Consider the following 19,616-nt stretch of genomic DNA (forward strand, 5'->3'; position numbering starts at 1 on the left):
GGGAAGGCGGGATGAGGAGAGACTGCTTAATGAGTACTAGAATTTCTGTTTGGGGTGATGAAAAAGTTCTGATTCTAGAGAGTGTGATGGCTGCACAACATTGTGAATATACTTAATGCCACTAAATTGCACACTTTAAAATGGTTAAAATAGTAAATTTTATGTTCTGTGTATTTTACCACAATAAAAAAATGAACTCAAAATGAATCACAAACTGAAGTGTAAAACTATAAAACTTTTAGAAAAAAAGTAAGAGAAAATCTTCAGATCTAGAGCCAGGCAGAATTCTTAGACTTGACACAAAACCATGACCTATAAAGGAAAAATGATATATTAGACTTTACCAAAATTTAAAATATTTGTCTGCAAAAATCTGTTAAGATTAAAATAACAAGCTACAGACCATGAGAAAAAAATCTGCGAACCACAGATCCTACAAAGGACTAGTATGTAGGATATATAAGAAACTCTCAAAACTTAACAGTTAAAAAATAAAACAATTCAATTAGAATATGAGAGTCTTACATCTTTACTATACTGCCTTACAAGAAGAATGTTTTAAGAGAAGTAAATGATAGATTCTAGTTCCTCTTAACCCTGAACAACAAAACCTAACATAAATATTTCTGTTTTCAGGTGATATGTCTAACAACTCAGTTCCCAGGCTCCTTCTCTTTAAAATGATCTAATCCTATTTTTAGTACCACACTACTACTATACACAGTCAGGCTTCCTAGACTTCGGGGCAATATAAACCAGAGCAAACCAGTATAAACTCTATTACAAAAAAAATCAGTCTTTTAACAGTGTTCTTTGAATTGAAAATGCTGTGGAAAATAGATTTTTTTTAAAAGTAATGTTATAAAACTTGTCAGCACTATGGGTTTCCTCTGGCCATGCAGATTAGACACAAGATATCAAGCATAAACAAAATTCTAGTTTTAAAAATGTTATCCAAATATTTATGCAGTAACTATTCAACATGTATGTTTAAAGAACATTAGGTTCAAGACACAAATAGATGGAACAACCTAGAATGGTAGCTTTCAAACTTTTAAAAAATGGCAATCAGCAATAGAAATATACTTTATGTTATAATCACATAAAATACCTGAGATATATGACAAATAAATTCATGACATGATACTTTCCCTTACTATGTGGTATATTCTAATATTTTCAGTTTTTAAAAAATGTGGGTCAAACTGATTCATAATCTGCTAATGAGTTGTGACCCACAGTTTGAGAAACACTATCCTAGAAATTCAAGTGATGGTCAGATGGGAAACAGAAAAAGGAAAAGAAGAGAGGGAGGGAAGGAGGGAGAGAGGACAGAGGAGTGAGGAGAGAGAGAGAGAGTTGGTGAACAAGGGGAAAATGAATATGTGCTAAAGAGATAGAAGAAAATAAATGATTCATTGATTTATATATTTTAAATGTTTATGACAGTTTATAGAAATAGGTCTTAGTGATTTGTGGGATAATTAAATTCTCCTCCATTTGGTCACTTAGGAAGTGCCATCTGTATAACTCAATGTCAGATTTTTTTTTTCCTGACTCTTATCTACTAGTTCAATTGTCCAGATCCCTTTGCTCATGTTTGTAGTCCTCATAGTGGTAGAATGCTCCATAAGTGGCAGCTGAATTGAATTATTTTACTATATCACAGCTTCTATATAAATCTGGTTTCTATTATTTCTAGTCTGGGAATGGTAAACACAATCTTATGAAAAGTTATTACTTATGAAACGTCTTTCCAAACTTAAAATTCTTGGCAGTTTTAACAGCTTTCTATAGAATATAAGCAACAAGATGGCTCTACTTTCAAGTACCAGGCCTAATGTTCTATATTTAAAATAATCAGATATGCCAAGACTTCAGAAGGACATTTGGTAACAACAGCTTGTTTACTGAGTTAGAATTTTTCTTAATGAAAGTTACTATAACACTGTGAAGGTATTTAAAGTTCAAGGAAACAAATTGGACTCGGCACAAACTATGACAAGTCACATCTCATATTGGTCAGTGAAATTTTATTCATTTTAAATTCGGAAAGACATGAAGTAGTTTCAACTGGTAGCCAAATTTTTATATATAACTGACATGAAATCAATAGATCTGAAAAAGTAGATAAAAGTCAAGGAAAATGTAAAACAAATAAATTGGCATTGAGTATAACTGATCAATACAAATATCACTTTCTAAGTGCCCAATGGAAGATTTAATTATCCCACAAAGCACTTATTGCTATAATGCTATTGATTCTATGACAGCTGTCTTGGAATATTCCAGGATCACATTGGATAGATGAGATAAAATTATACTCAGAGATGCTGAGTGCTTTTTCTAAAGCTATAATGCTCAAGCACTAGATGACTACTATGTCTTAATAAGAGGTTATCAAAATGACATTGATTGTGCTCTAGGTAATAATAAATGATGTTCAAGTTTACACTTTTACCACTCAAGTTAATTTGGCATCATTTTGAAAGAGTCGATGGCCTTTAACTATTCATAATGAAGCAAACCAACCCTCAGAAAAAGATTATGTTGGTAGCATCCCTACTTCATAATAAAAAAAAAAATTGAGGTTTCATAATTTGCCTCAGATAACCAAATGCTCTTCAAATGAGGAATTATTCATGGTTACAGATATTAATAGGTGTGGAAGAGTTGACAAAAAAAGATGGAATAGCTCCAAGGACTGTCATTTCCCAAAAGTATACATAGCTATTACAACCTTGATTATGGCCTTTCTTTATTGCGATGCCTGGAAATATAGGATCACAATATTCAGCACCAAAATATATGTAGTAAATGTTCTCAAAGTAGTAAAATTAAAAAACATATAGGGCTATAAAAATGTAGAACCTTAACTCTGTCTGGCCTACTGCCAAAATCTTAAGATGGATCCAAATCATTTTAAAATTTCTGAATCCTTTTTGTTGTTTTGAAATGATTTGTTAAAGTATATCTTTAAAATAAAAGTATCTACACTAATAAAAGAGAAACATGGTAATTAGCGTACGACCGCTACCCTTCCCATTGGCTAATCAGCATATCCTTATGCAAATTAACTGTCAGCCAAGATGGCGGCCGACAGCCAGGCAGCTGGAAGCGAACATGAGGCTTGCTTGCTCCAGTGACTGCAGACTCCAACGTTCCCCGCCTCACTTGCCGGCCTCTGAGTTGCAACTCTAAGCAACTATGTACTATGTTGCAAATAAGAAGCTAAACAAAACCCCAGAAACCAGCTTTCAGCCTGCCGGGATCTCAGAGCTGAAGTTATACATTGTTTCGATTATAGAACGGCAAACAAACCAGATACCAGCTTTCAGCAGCGGAAGCCTCAGAGCTAGAGCCAGAGCTAAAGCTGGCCCAGAATAAAATTAAAAAAAGAGAAAAAAAAGGAGCGGTTGGGAGCTTCAGTCAACAACCGCCAGCCTGAAAGCAGCCCTCAGCCCCTCACCCAGACTGGCCAGGCACCCCAGTGGGGACCCCCACCCTGAAGGGGGTGTGACCAGCGGCAAACAGCAATCATCCCCTCATCCAGGCTGGCCAGGCACCCCAGTGGGGACCCCCACCCTGAAGGGGGTGTGACCAGCTGCAAACAGCCATCATCCCCTCATCCAGGCTGGCCAGGCACCCCAGTGGGGACCCCCACCCTGAAGGGGGTGTGACCAGCTGCAAACAGCCATCATCCCCTCATCCAGGCTGGCCAGGCACCCCAGTGGGGACCCCCACCCTGAAGGGTGTGTGACCAGCTGCAAACAGCCATCATCCCCTCATCCAGGCTGGCCAGGCACCCCAGTGGGGACCCCCACCCTGAAGGGTGTGTGACCAGCTGCAAACAGCCATCATCCCCTCATCCAGGCTGGCCAGGCACCCCAGTGGGGACCCCCACCCTGAAGGGTGTGTGACCAGCTGCAAACAGCCATCATCCCCTCATCCAGGCTGGCCAGGCACCCCAGTGGGGACCCCCACCCTGAAGGGTGTGTGACCAGCTGCAAACAGCCATCATCCCCTCATCCAGGCTGGCCAGGCACCCCAGTGGGGACCCCCACCCTGAAGGGTGTGTGACCAGCTGCAAACAGCCATCATCCCCTCATCCAGGCTGGCCAGGCACCCCAGTGGGGACCCCCACCCTGAAGGGTGTGTGACCAGCTGCAAACAGCCATCATCCCCTCATCCAGGCTGGCCAGGCACCCCAGTGGGGACCCCCACCCTGAAGGGGGTGTGACCAGCTGCAAACAGCCATCATCCCCTCATCCAGGCTGGCCAGGCACCCCAGTGGGGACCCCCACCCTGAAGGGGGTGTGACCAGCTGCAAACAGCCATCATCCCCTCATCCAGGCTGGCCAGGCACCCCAGTGGGGACCCCCACCCTGAAGGGCCTCTAGTATATAATGTTCAATTTAAAAGTCTAGGGAACAATGAATCTACAGTTGATTAGAAAAAGATATTATTAATCTGAGTCTTAGTTAAAAATTCAATTTAAAGAAAAAATACTAACAATAACAAAATAAACTAGTAGCAGTAGCAGCTCAATTTAAAAGTCTAGGGAACAATGAATCTACAGTTGATTAGAAAAAGATATTATTAATCTGAGTCTTAGTTAAAAATTCAATTTAAAGAAAAAATACTAACAATAACAAAATAAACTAGTAGCAGTAGCAACAACCCATTACATTACTAAGTGTCCTATACTTAATGGAAGTTGACAGCTGGATCAGCATTCATTTAAAAAAAAACCAGAAAAGAAAAATTGGAGGGCACAAGTATGAGAGTATTTTGGTTTCTGACTTTGTCTTATAAATAAAAATAACACTGTTAACTGATAAACTATTTTAACAAACATGAAAAATACATCCTGTACTTGTACAATTGGGACATATAGTAGTAGTTACATGCAAACATAATATACATAGTTCAAAATGTAAGAGCAGAGCAAAAATTTCAAGTAGGTGCTTGCTAGGGCAACATTCAGCAGGGTGTTTCAAAGACCATAGGCATTCACTGCTGTATTAAGCAGAGGATGAATCTAACCTCTTTCTTACTAAAGTGCCAATAAGTGATAAAGAATATTTCATTGATCAACATTACTTGTGAGCTGGATTTCTATATTTGAAGAGTAAGGGTTAGGGAGAAGAGAGGCAGTTACTTGCTTAGACATTGGTAGGAATGGAAGTAACATTCACTGGTAACTTGAAAAAAAAATCCTTCATTACAAATTTACCAAAGATAATGGCCATGCAAAGGGCAGAGTTACAAATTTGAAAACATGTATAAAGAGTTCAGAGGAAATGTATTTTCTAAAGTCCAAGCTGAATCATTACCCAGACTTAGCTCAAATTGTTCCCAATATGAATCATTTGGAAAAGCAAACAAGAAACGGATTTTTCAATAAACTAACATATAGTCTTATAAAATGATGAGTAAAACAATCAACCATAGAGAGGTAATCCTTCACCTATCTTGAGAATCCAAAAACATATGCCTTGGTTCCTTTACCCTCCTTTCTTCAAAATATGACGAATGCCTTGTATATATTTCCTCAGTTATCATTTGTCTACAACACGGAGCTTTTGGAAATGGTTGGGGGGAAAAACAAAAGGACGCCCCCTCCCCCGCCCCAACCTGTCCCTAAGAGAAAGTTGACAAAGACAAGTGGATTGATTACTCCAATGTGTCTCTCAGACATTTAGTTTCTGTTAAGTCCCCTGGTATCAGTGAAATTTTAAAAACTGAGATGCAGGAAACGATCCAGAATTTGACAGCTCATGATAAATGAGAGGTTTCAAAAAAATGGAATCACTGGAGATTATGATTTTTAAAGAAAGATTCATTGCGCTCAATTTCTGGAGATACCTTAAGTCTTTGGTTCTTTACTATTTGATATGTAAGTCCTTCTGGACACAAAGCATTTTTTTTTTTAAAGAAACATCAACCCTCACATACCTTCATGTACTAAAGTCTACTTAATTATTTGTCCAGTACTGAGCTTAAAAATTTAAAGCCTTTACTTTTGACATTTTCTTGAGAGTAATGTTTGAGGTCAAATTCACTCTTACCTATTTCTGCATATCTACTCTAGAAACCTGGGAAACTTTCCAAAGTGAATATCAGAATGCAAGTAATATAGAAAACTTAACTCCCTGAAATTCCAATCTTATATTTACCTATTTCACCAAGGATTGCTGGCAAGTACCAGAGGCTAGGAAAGAGGCATAAAACAATTTGCTTCATTAAGATTTAAGAGCCTCCAGAAGAAACCAAGAAATTCTGGTTCCTAAGTCTGAAGAAATGCAAACAATCCTCCAAAGCTCATTACTAAAAATGAGTTGAGATTTGCAAAATCAAGCATTTACCCAAAAGGCTAACCTAGAAAATTCATTTGACAATACTTCTAACAGGTCCATCCTTAATATGGTCATTGTGACCAGTGAGTGACAAGAGGGAGGTTGGAAGGGCACAAAAAATATGAGGCAAAGTTCCTTATTTTAAAAACTACTCAAATATATACTAATAAAATGTTAAAGAACACAGGGTATGAGTAAATCCCAAGAGTTCATCTGATCTCCTATTTCAGGTATTCCAGCTAAAGATTTTTGGCGTTTATAGCTAGAATTTATAAAATACAGCTGTAAAAGTCAATCCAAAAGCTGTAGGTAACTCAATACATCATTACTGCAAAGAAATCTGATTTGAAGGAATTCCTACTTCAGATTTTGGCTAGTATGAAGAATTTCAAGATCACCATAACCTCATCTGTGTGTCTCTCCCCTGAGCCTCCTCCTCCACACCCCACTTCTCCCCATGGGAAGTCTAATATTGAGCCATGAAAATGCAATTTATTAAACACAGATAATAGTACTTGGAAATAACTTTTAAAAATATTTGGTTATCACTTGTCATTTTAGAGATCTGATAATGGTTTTAAGTGGAAGTCCATGAAAAGAGATATTTATCAACCTCAGAAATCTGTTTTTGTAAAAACAAACTATTTTTGTGAAACTAGCTTTTTCAAATGAACCATCTTTAGATTTGAAATTCAACATTACATACTGTACTGAGTTTAGTAGTATCCCCCCAAATTTATGTCATTACCTTAGAAATGTGATCTTTTTGAAAATAGTCTTAATTTGTAACCAAATTAAGATGAGGTTATACTGGATTAGGACACAATGACTAGAGTCTTTATAGGAGAAGAGTGAGAAAGATGTGGACACAGAGACATAGAGGAGATACACAGGGGAGAGCAATGTGATGATGGATGCATCTGTAAACCTAGGAACACCAAGGATTGCTGGCAAGTACCAGAGGCTAGGAAAGAGGTATAAAACAATTTGCTTCAGAGCCTCCAGAAGAAACCAACTCTGCTGAATTTTGACTTCTGGCCTCAAGAACTGTAAGACAGTAAGTTTCTGTTGTTTTTTAGCCACTCACTTTGTGTTACTTTGCTATGATAGCCCTAGAAAACTAATACACACCATTGTTCCAATGGAATTTCCATCCCAATAATATCTATTTTAGGAGGCATTTTACCAGCATAACAATGTGGATGGATAACACCTATGCAGAATCAAAAGTCATTTCTTTAGAAATAAATACTGCCTTCCCTAATATTGCCTAATTAGAACCAAAAGAGAAATAGCACCTTTAGAATTTAAAGTTGTTAGAGAGTAATAGGATATAAGATATTATTACATCCAGTCCTATACTCTCTTTTCTCCAAATGAAGAAACAGGTCCCAAAAGAAAATGTGACTTACTTAAGTCCCTCAATTTATCTTACTCGGGGCATTTTGCATGATCTAGAGTAGCATGTGATATATAGATCATATGATCTGTCATTGTAAAAAAAAAGATTTAAAACATACACTTCATTTAAAAAGTCCTTTAACTAAAAGTTTTGGCAGTAAACTAATGTAAGAAGCTCAGCACATTATATAAAATGTTAACTTTTATGAGAAAGAAAAGCATTTAAAGACTCAAGCTCCAATTTCTTGATTTTAAGGGGTTTGTAGGTATGCATTCAAGGTTAATAGATTTTTATCTTATTTTTTTATTTCAATTCTTTATTTGTTTAAAGTATTACATATGTCTCCTTTTCCTCCCATTGACCTCTCCCCGGCCGTTCCCACCCCCTACAGTGGTCGGCAAACTGCAGCTGGCGAGCCACATGCGGCTCTGTGGCCCCTTGAGTGTGGCTCTTCCACAAAATACCACGTGCAGGTGCACATGTACAGTGTGATTGAAACTTCATGGCCCATACGCAGAAGTCGGTACTTTGTGGAAGAGCCACACTCAAGGGGCCAAAGAGCCGCATGTGGCTAGCGAGCCGGTTTGCTGACCACTGCCCTAGCACATGCCCTCACCCCCCTAATGTCTGTGCCCATGGGTTATGCTTATATGCATGCATACAAGTCCTTTGGTTGATCTCTTACCCGCCTCCCCTGCCTTTCCTCTGAGGTTGGACGGTCTGTTCGATGCTTCAATGTCTCTGACTCTATTTTTGTTCCAGTTTATGTTGTTCATTATATTTTTAAAAAGTGTTTTCATAAGAATTTAGGACCATTTATACCATTTTTAAATAACGGGAATGCTTCTCTTTCAAACTTTTGTGGTAATTCACTAGAGAGAGTAAACTATATAACTCAGCTTTTTGTGCCCACTCACACATGCCTGAAGGGACCACTTAAAACTCCTTGCTATATTTTAAACTCAGGCTTGCAGTAGGACTCTTGTTTTTCTGAGGCCCACAAAGACTAGACTTACAGCTTAGTTCTATAGTGCTCATTTAGCTGGACTTAAAGCCCACATCAAGTACTTTATTGTCAAATAAAAGTAATCTTCATGGAGCTTAGCCACTTAAGTAGCTCTCCAGAGTTTGGTAAATATTTTGTGTCTACTCTTGATCTCTATTGTTAGGGAAGGGTTTCACAGAGTTGTAAAGTGGTGGAAAGTTTATTTCAAACATCTAAAATATAGTATGGATACTTAAACCCTTGAGGTTCATGGTTACAACTGAGAAGCACAAAGCTACCTACTGTAATTTACCACAATATCATTTTCTTAGTTCTTCCCTCAAGGAAAAGAAAAAGTATTCTAGAGTCCCATCCTAAAAGAAAATACTTAGGAATCAAGCCTGGGGGGGCTCTCAAAATAAGATGAAGAAGGCTTCAAGTCTATCTTCTATAGACTTAGGAAAATGATGCCTCTTCCAAACAAAAGCTATTTCCCTGACTAAAGCTTTGTTCACCTTGTTTCTCACACACTTAACCTGTTTTCCTCTCTAATCTTCACCCATCCAAATGTTAACCCACATTGGAGGTCTTAATTTAAAAGCCAAGTCCTTCCATTATGGTTTCCACAATCTCCCCCACCAAAATTAGCCTGTTTCCCCTTGATATTCCCAAAGCACTTTGTATGTTGCTTTTAAATTATTTGAGTATATCTGTCTGCCCCTGCAACATCTTTTTCCTCTCTTCACTTCCAATTAAAGTTATTCAATAAGGATTTATTAAACGAAGTGAGGTGAGTAGGACTACTGATTCATAATATCACACTCTCTACTCGTCTTAGATTAAACTAGGGCGGAGAACCTAGAGCAACCCTTGAAAACTGGGCAAATCATGGTTTGATCAGAATTACCACACATCCAAGATAGTTGAGTATATTGCAATCTGCATCTAAAATGTCTTAAACTGACTGGAAAGTAATCACAAGAAAGTATAAAGGTATAAAATGAGTGATTTTTAAAAAAATCTATAGTTACTGCAATGTTTTGAGACCAGGTACAAATAATGCTACAAAAATGTCATCTTAACCCCCCCCCCCAAAAAAAAACTACTGATTCAACCAATCAGCAAACACTAAATGTTAAGTAAAGGGTATAAAGAAATATAAGGCACAGGTCTAGGTCCTACCCTTAAGGGCTTTCCAGTTTAATCAAATAGAGAACTAAAACATGACTACATGGAAAGATAACTGGCAGTAAAAGCATTTTACGACAACTGCCAAAAAAGACTGCACAGCTGGTGTGGCTCATTGGTTGAGCGTCGACCTATGCACCTGAAGATCACAGTTCGATTCCTGGTCGGGGCATATGTCCTGGGTTGTGGGCTTGATACCCAGTGCTGCCAATTGATGATTCCCTTTCATCATTGATGTTTCTCTCTCTCTCTCTCCAAAATAAAAATATATTTAAAAAAAAAGATAATGTGAGATTTCCAAGAGCTGTTGAGAAATGCTAATAAACAGAATTTTGGATTAAGATAGTAAAGATTTCAATGAACACATAAGGTCTGAAGTTATTCATATACAAAGTGAGGTGGTTTGACCGACGACCTCTAGGTTTAGCTTCCAGCTCTAAAATTTTATTGTACTCCTTTTAACATAATTATAGTGACTTGATATTAACTGGCTACCTCTTAAATGGAGTTTTCTTCTTTCTAATCAATATGAAAAGTAACGGCTTTTAAAAAGCTGTCAGTTCCCAAATAAGCAGTATTATAAAATTATTTTTAATATAAATATCCAAAACTGAATGCTATATATCTATTAAGAGGGTTTGATATTTCATAAGAAAACTTGAGTTGGAGGCTTTTTTTCTTTATGCCATTTCTTGCTGTGGCCTCCAAAACTTAAAACAGACTTTTAAATAGACATTTCCCATACTTGAAAGATATATTTGAGATTATTAAATTTATGATTGTCTCTCTGTGGACAAGAAGAGCGTAAACTTGCAAAAGTTCATTATCATTAAAACAATTTTTCTTTTTTGTTCTTTTTAACTGTCATCGCTTTTATGTTCAGCAGTCACTGACGGTCAAGAGTACAAATATATTCTGAAGCCCAGCCAAAGGTTTTTTTGTATGTGTGTGTTTTTTTAACGTGCAACACTCAAAACAAAGCAAATATTGGCTTAGTTATGACACTTGTTGTTCTAATACATTAATAGCCTATTGTTCACTGTGGTTGTCTCAACAAGATAATACATTGAAAAACAGTGTTTCCTGATAGGAAGTGAATTCCCACTGTGTGTCACAGGGCCCTAGCCAAAGGCTGGGTGGGCTCCAAAGGAGAAACGTCAGTCCCTTCTGGGATTGCATAACAGACCAGAGTAATGATTAAAGGTTTTCTTCTCTCTTGTTTAAAATGGTTTTCTGCTTCAGCTCAAACTACAAGCTATTTGACTAGTTTTGCTAAGGACTGTTTTTCTAAAATGATTTAAAATGTTTTAGAGTTTGTTCAACATCCTGTAGACAGACAGCAGTATCCTGTATATTTCTGACTATAGTGAATTTCCTCAGACATAAATATCACAATGGATGGGGTAACTTGACAAAGAAGGTATTAGGATGTGTCATCAAGACATAGTGTGACCATTTTCAAGGTTAATTTCATACAAGCAATTGTTTAAGTCATTAGACTATCTGAGGCATGATGAATGCAACAGGTTTTTATAACTCAGATACAGTTTAGTAGGCTAAAATTGAGGCTCAATGAGTCCAAGCATCACGACCTTATTCCATTTAGAATTTGATTAGTGAGAAAATGATTCACTAATGTAGACACACATACAGAACAATGTGCCTGCACAGTAACTGACAGTGAGTGCCCTTGGAAGACACGAAAACCCCCTTTTAAATATTGCAAATATGCTTCATTTTCATCTATTTTCATAGACTGAAATTTGAAGAACTTGCTCTGTCCCTTCCACTTACCAGTGGACATTAGAAAAGTTCAACAATGAAAGAAATAGGAACAGTTGTCACTTAGTAGACTTCAGTGAGATTGTCTCTGCCATCCAGTCGGTCCCATCATTTAATGCAGTGCTTGGGTCCTACAAAGTCCTCAATACATTTTGATAAACTGAACCATATGTCAAACAATTGATATAAAAATTAACATGGAACACCAGTAGTATAATTATCTAACATTACTTGGATAATAAATAATATCTCAAGTTTTAGAGAAGTATACATATTCAAAGTATGTTAAGCCTTCTGCCAAGAAGCTAGGGTAACCAGCACACAAATACACACTCCAGGCCAAGAAAATGTCTTTTTATCTTCCTGTTGTAATTACACAAATCAAATGCTGAAGTTCTTATACCATTTTGCTTTCAGGACAGGTGTCATTTGACTTGACAGAATTACAAGAATAAAATTGTGAAACAGGCAGTGCTAAACAGCCCACGTGTGAGACAGCAAAGATTCCTGCTTCAGTGACTTTATAACTTTGCTGTGTAACTTGATAACTTTGCTGGCAGGATGATAGTGTACAGTTCACCTCTAAGGCTGCTTCCTCAGGACCAAATCAGAAAATGTTAGCTATGTCAAGCAATATCAATTTTAGCATTCAGGGAAACAAAGAGATGGATTAGAGGGCTAGAATGTGAAAACAATTTAAACAAGGGGGCTGAAGCCAAGTTTCTAAGCCCTTAGGATTAGCTTTGAATGGTTAGATTCATTGAAAATTACAAGGATCCGTTTTAAAAACAAACATCACCTCACTCGGAATCTTCTTCTCAAATATTCAAGTTTGATAAAAGGATTTGCTTTTACTTCTGGAATGGGTTTGTGCTTTGGAAATCGACATTTTACAAAGGAGAGTTTATGTAAAATATAGTATAATATTCAACTTCCCTTTTTTACATCCTTAAACTTTCAAATAGCTTAGGCCATATGGCAGGTCAAATAAATTACAGACCACACAATATATACAAAAGATGTTTTCAATTAAATAATAAAAACTTCATATAATTTAGGTTATATAGCTTAGATCAATATTCCAACAAAAATACTGGGTAAATATTACAGTTGGAAGGGTCATTAGAACTCGTCTATTCCAACATCTCATTTTATAGATGGTAAAACTGAGGAACAAGGAAGTTGTAGGTGAGCTTATAGGTAATCTACCTATAATCTCACACTCAAGTTACTGAACTCTGAACCCAACATCATCTCATTAATCCGCCGGAAAATGACCCCTAGAGCAGTGCTTACCTATGTGTGAATGGCTGGGACAGCAGGGGCCTACCTTTGGTATTCTAACTACAGGAGAAGTTGATGAGGGGTTCCCCACTTCCACACAATACTATCACCCCTTTCCTATAGCACCTGGGTTCTGGATTCTGTCCCAAAATGGAAGTAGAAGACTAATGGCATAAATATATCTGACTGGGGAGAAAGGGAAAAACTTGAATATAATCCAGATATCTATCAAAAGGTGTATGAATAAATAAATTACAGTATATCCAGCCATATACTGAAGTACTATACAGCCATTAAAAAGAATGAGGTAGCCGGGCTGGCTTGGGTAAAATTTGCATAGCATATTGGAGTAAAAAGAAGGGGGTTTGGGAGCAGCTCCATAGGAAGTGGTAAAAAAAAATTCACTCCATTTTTCATAATTACATAATTATTAAAAGAAAAATAGGAGTATTATTGAGGATATTAATCGACTTTCTTCAAAAGTTACAAATAAGATCTATTTAGAAAACCTTCTAATTTCAATGTTTAACAGCAAACTGGTTGGCAAGCTTTACTCTGGAGCAACTTTAAAAGTGTAAGAGTAACTAACTGTATTCTCCAGAGTTCAAATGGACAGTAGAAATTATCTAGCTCAGAGGATGGAAACCAACATTTTTTAAAAACGAAATAGAACAGAAAATAGCCGTGTTTTCTGAGCTGTAAGAAAAATTTATTCCAGAGATTAAGTGTGGGTATGTGGTGTATGTATTGGGTCATGATACAAAACATATTGAAAGCAAGTTTTAAAGCCACTTACCCAAGGTGACATAACTAATAACTACACTGAGTACAGGCAATGATTAATGAAATCCTACACAACACTTGTGATAAGAGGTTTACCTAGTATCAACTTGAAAATTATTTTCTTGTTGAGATTATTTATATAGCTAATTCTACTGCTCAGATATTAAAAAGCAAATTTCCGAAATTTCTGATATACTAGTACATACATTATTTAAAGCAAATCTTTGGTTTTCATGTCATTTATAAGAATGATTCTGGGTTAGTATCTAAACATTTCTTATCAATTCTAATATAATCCTTTTAGTAGTTCTGGAATAGGTATGTCTTTACAAAGAATATTAGGATCCTAAGCTGGAAAAGATCTTAGAGAGCTAACCCAAATCCCTAATATTACAGGTGAAGAAACTAGTGTCCAAAGAAATAGCCTGTTGATTCCCAGGCTAGCGCTTTTTTTCTATGATACAATGATTTCACTTTATTCTCAAATCCTAATCCCTATCTATCTATCTATTTATCTATCTATCTATGGCCCTAATATGCAAATAGACTGAACGGTGGAACAAGGGAACCGGTCGCAATGACGGGCACTGACCACCAGGGGGCTCGCGCGGAACATGGCAGGCATTGGCAGCAGGCAGCAGAGCACCGAACATGGTGGGTGATGGCCGCGGCGGGATAGTGAAGGTGAGCAGAGGCGCCAAACCAAAGCGGGGTGCCGGTCACTGTCACTGTCTAGTGGTTTCTAAAAATTCGTTGCTCCTGTGCGCCACGGTCCCGCCAGGTGCTCACACCTGCTGCCAGTGCCGGCCCCACTTGCACCTGCTGCCAGCGCCTAGTGCCGGTCCCGATCACTCGGCGCCATCAGGGGGTGCAAGTGGTGGCTGCCGGCCCCCAACACCCCCGAGGGCTTCTCCACCTCCCCCTGCTCCTGAGGGGCGATCTGGGCAGCAGCCACTGCTCGCACCTGCTGATATCACCGGCCCCACTCCCACCCGCTGCTGGCGCCCGCACTGTCAGTATGTGGGAGCAGTGGCGGGAGCGGGGCTTCTGGCAGACAGGGGACTGGGGGCCACAGAGGAAGGGGCGGGGCGGGGGTGCGGAGGATGGGCTGAGACCTGCTGCTGTGCCCACTGCAGCCTCCCGGCCCACAGTTCCTTTCAAGGTGCACAAATTCATGCACTGGGCCCCTAATGATGTTAAAAATTTGCTAAACACAATTACTACCAAGTTACAAAGAGGAAACTGAAGCAAGGAAATGTTAAGAAGTCCAAGTCCAAAAAGGATGACACAATGTCACCCCTGCAAGCTTTGCTGAAATCTACCAATTTCAACATTCAGCTCTGATTTTATCTGGGGCAAGTGGTTCAACTTGCTTGGACGGAATGGGTGTGTCTACCCCACAAGGGTACACAATGAACATGCACGAGAGGAGAGGAAGAAAACAGTCAGTTTAGACATCACCAAGCACATCCTCTCTCTCAACCAGCCCACTTTGGTCAGTGCATAATTAAACACTTCACAGGCATTTAAAAACCAGCTAGAAACAGAACCCTAATGTGTGTGTAGAGGAGCAAGTCAGACCCCATTTGCTAAGAAAAAACTGCTGAACATGAACCTCATTAAATAGCAATAGTTCTCCTATAGTTTAACTTACCGTTCATGTCACAAACTCTAGAAAGAACACAGAAGCACAGATAAGACATGGAACAGAACTTTGGGCTGTAGCCTTCCCCAACTCTTCTGACAAATACCCAACAGCAACAGGACAAAGCGTCATTATAACCGAAATAAAGGCTCTATAGATGCTGCCTTTTTAAAAATTCAATGAGCCCCTCTTACACACAAAGTTCATGCCATGATGACTCGAAATACAGTACTGCCAGATTATGCTATTAATACTCCAATAAATTCAGTGTAAAACACTATTCCAGTATTTTCCTTAGTTTAAATAGTCAGTCATCCCCAAAACAATTAAACACAATCCAGTAAATCACTTAAGAAAAACAGAGCCGACAGTGAATAGGAAAAAATTTAGTTGAGTGATAAAGCCACAGGGTTCTCCCCAAGAAGCATATTGCACGTTACTAGCAGCTGGCACAAAATTAACCATCTATCTTATCTATGCTTCCCTCTAAGCTGTGCATGATCACTATTACAATAGACAATCCATTACTTACAAAAAAAATGGAAGCTGCTGTGCATTTCTTAAGCTGGTTTTGTGTGGCAATTCTGATGCAATGCTGCCCTAAAAATGAACTTTGTTTTAAACAGCGAGATATCCACACTCGCTGCGGTTAGAGCAAGGGTGGAGCCCACTCTGGGGGAAACAACACACCCAGGCAGACTACAGTGAGAGCAAACTGCACGTTAATATTGCCATAACATTTTTCAGGGCCTCAGAGTCCAAACTAACTGGTTAATCCTCCTTAAAGAAACATGGGGAAAGTTCATGTTTGTAGATCAGTTTTCCTGCCATGAAATGAAATACAGACTAATTTCTTTTTTTTTTTTTGAAGAAAGTAAAGATAAAATGCATGGTATATCACAAAGCTTAACTAACAAAATAGAATGTTAGGTGGAAGTGAGTGAACTACTACAAAGGAAGTCCAACCATGCCAACTTCTAAGTTTAGCAACAGCAGCTTCAACATATCTCAAGGTGTCAGTAACATTGCTCACTCTAGAACTTTACTTTGGCCCATTTGGCAAAAACAGGGGATTTGAACATGAACATAAGCATTACCTACCCTTCTCTACCAATGCTCTAGGTCTCCTGGCAATCGGAAACAATAAAAGCATTTTCTTATCAACTAGTAAGTACTGCCTTAAAAAATAAGGGATTTGATTTATGGGCTTCTTTTGGCAGAATACTGAAAAGAACACATAAATTATTTTGATGAAAATCACTAATATGCATACTATACTTTGAAAAAGTTTGTAATTACCAACTTTTAAAAATAATTTCATGAGTTTTGATTTAAAATTTTATTTATTTAGTTCCAAATAAGATACTCAGTAGTATGCATACATATATATCTAAAAATCTTTAATGGTGTCTAAAATAATTTATCAGTTATTGAAACTATCACCAAAGATCTGATTATTAAAAGTGATTTTACAATGGGGGAAAAGGAGACTCATGTAATACTTTAAACAATAAAGAATTTAAATTAAAAAAAGTGATTTTACTCAATACTACTTTTTGAATATGCACATTCAGAAACACAACCAACCATTACTTTTAACTAAACTCTTATAACTCATGAAATAAAAAATGTTTCTCAGTGAAATACCCAAGCATGTGAAAAATAAGTTATATAATAATTTACATAGGATTTAAAACAAACAATAGAAAAGGATTGGGGGGAAAAAGAGGAAAATGTTATTTTTAATGATACATTACCCTCATCAACAGCTACTCCCTCACATTGAAACAATAAATCAGTCTGAAGTATTGACCATTTCGATATTTTGAGAGATGTATAAAAAATCGTTTTTCAGGATCCTAGGGAGGGGGTGATGACTGATCTAGCCTTTTGTTGAATTATGAGGTCACTCTTACCATAAGATAAATCAACCCATTCCAAAATAATCTTTCCATAGTTCAAGTGCTTGATTTAATTATTTTTCAACCATAATATGTAATTATAAATCATCTGTTTGCTTTCCCCAAAACTGAATAACTCCAAGGTAGCAGAGTTAGATATTATATCTGAAGAATCCCATCTTGATACTTTTTGGATTTGCACTGCTGGAAATGTCTGTTTTCAAGTCAAACTTCACTTTCGCAGCTGCAAAGGAAATGACAAGAGAAGAAAAACACAGCCAATATATATCAGCAATTAATTCCATCCACAACTGCCCAGCTGTTTGTGCATGGAAGAATCAGTCTGTTTCCTTTTGGGGCTTTCACCACTGAAAACTGATACTGCACATTCAGAGACACAGGCTGTTTGTAACATGTCAGGAATGTGCACAAGATCACACAGAGTTGAAGAGACAAAATGAAATCCAGATCTAGTTTTCTTGGGACTTGCCAGTAATATTTCATAGCTTAAAAAAGAAAAAAAAAGAAAAAACCCAATGACAGAAACAGCAAAATACATGAAAAAATATTCGCCCTTCTGAATATCACCCTTCTAATAAAGAGGAAAATCTGCCAGTGACATCAGATTTAGTATCAAGAATAGACACTGATTTATTGGCTTAGACAATGTGTGACATTCTCAGGAATCCACATGCCCCCAGTACGTTAAATCCAACCAATACTTTTTGGACTACATAGTTGCTTGCCCAATGTGTAGTTAGTCCCTTTAAAAAATCCTTATAAACGCGAAAGTTGTTGAGAACCAATGCTTTCACCACAGTCATGCAGAAAAGCAAGTTTTTCTTGGTTAGTTCTAATATTATTTGGCACTCACATACACCTGCCTGTTTCAGGAATTCATGTAAATTTATAGATCCAATCTTTTAGGAAAACTCTCAAACAATCAAATTTCTCCTTCCCACTCCCCATCAGTTTTGCAGATTTTATAAAAATACTCCATTACTGAGTGCTAGAGGTTTAACATAAATAACAGTATGGCTCAAGTGCAACTCAAGAAGTATTCTACTCCCCTCTCTTTCTGCCCTCCAACTCCATTTTTTTCAAATATTTATTTCATTTAAATCTTATAAAAACATACAATATTTTAATACTGTAACTTGTTTTCAGTGTGTAAAATAACTTGTGAATAATTATTGTTATGAAAATTAGAGAAAATGATATTTTTAGAACAAAATAATTCAAAACATATTTTAGCTATCTTACTAATTTTTTATATACAACTAAGTATCCCCATAATTGAATTCATTGTTCTAACATAATTCATTGCTTTCCCCTTTTACCACACAAGAATTCATGCACTCCTAATGGTCTTACATTCTCAAATACAAGTTGGATGAGACTCATCTGGGACACCACTAGGGGCTGGGCTTAACCAATGAAGAAAAGGTAAACTGTTTGCTCCAAATACAAGAGCGACATTCCATAAGCTTCAGAATGAAGATGTTCTCAAGTGCCAGAACTCAAACCAGCTCAATGAGAAGTTGTCTGCAACTAAAGTGCTGTGAACGCACCTAGGGTGACTTGTTAATGAAATACAAGGCATCTCAAACACGTGACAGACTAAAAACAAAGCACAAAACAAAAAAAGGGGCTATTTCCTTAATATCATTTGATCAAGGGTACATCAGGGGTGGGAGGGGGAGCAGAGGAAAAGTTTAATCTTTGGCTGATGGTGACACTAACTTCTACAAATATAACTATCAGTGACTCAAACAGACACAGGGATGAGTTTTGCTTGACAAGCTTCAACTCTGAGAGACATTCAGACTAGCTTGAAATGTCTAAAGCAGCGGTTCTCAACCTGTGGGTCGTGACCCCTTTGGGGGTGGAACGACCCTTTCACAGGGGTCACCTAAAACCATCGGAAAACACATATATAATTATGTATTGTTTTTGTAATTAATCACTATGCTTTAATTATGTTCAATTTGTAACAATGAAAATACATCCTGCATATCAGGTATTTACATTACGATTCATAACAGTAGCAAAATTACAGTTATGAAGTAGCAACGAAAATAATTTTATGGTTGGAGGTCACCACAACATGAGGAACTGTATTAAAGGGTCGCGGCATTAGGAAGGTTGAGAACCACTGGTCTAAAGGAAGGAACCTCCCAACCGGCAGGTTGGCTAAGGAAAGAAAAGATCTCTCTGAACTGTTTAATTTAGGTCACTTAAACTCAGGATAGTCTAACTAGAGCCTGGGGTAGCATTAAAAGACCCT

At 37.5% G+C, this 19,616-nt stretch overlaps 1 protein-coding gene across 3 annotated transcripts in view; it reads right to left on the reverse strand.

Moving 5' to 3' along the window:
* The window catches only part of ADD3 (adducin 3 (gamma)), a 54,781-nt gene that overhangs the window by 33,473 nt on the left and 1,692 nt on the right, over window positions 1-19,616 (reverse strand). Inside the window, exon 1 of one of the 3 annotated variants that reach the window (XM_014546406.1) lies at window positions 15,961-15,982. The exons of the other annotated variants lie outside the window; for them this stretch is intronic. The gene's annotated coding sequence lies outside the window, so the exon portion shown is untranslated. Of the gene's footprint in view, window positions 1-15,960; window positions 15,983-19,616 lie in introns of those variants that run through there. 3 annotated transcript variants of the gene reach the window in all.

Source organism: Myotis brandtii, unplaced genomic scaffold (assembly GCF_000412655.1).
Source record: "Myotis brandtii unplaced genomic scaffold, ASM41265v1 scaffold441, whole genome shotgun sequence".
NCBI classification, from domain to species: domain Eukaryota; kingdom Metazoa; phylum Chordata; class Mammalia; order Chiroptera; family Vespertilionidae; genus Myotis; species Myotis brandtii.